Here is a 268-nt window from a genome sequence, read left to right on the forward strand (position 1 = left end):
ATACTTGTAAAGGCAATCTGCCATAGTTGAATATTCTTCATTCTTGTAAAGAATTCTTTCTTTCACGGGGTGTGAAAAGAAAGGAGAATCGATTCACTTGGAAAGGGGTTTTCCTAGGGTATAAGAATTAGGGAGTGTGTAAGGTACATAGAGATCTCGGGGTGATATATTGTAATTACAACTCATAATTCTTAGTGAAAAAATCTCTTGTGCGGCAAGAGTACTGGATGTAGCCTTCGGTGGACAGGAAGGTGAACCAGTATAAAAC

This window comes from Lupinus angustifolius, chromosome LG16 (genome assembly GCF_001865875.1).
Source record: "Lupinus angustifolius cultivar Tanjil chromosome LG16, LupAngTanjil_v1.0, whole genome shotgun sequence".
NCBI lineage: Eukaryota > Viridiplantae > Streptophyta > Magnoliopsida > Fabales > Fabaceae > Lupinus > Lupinus angustifolius.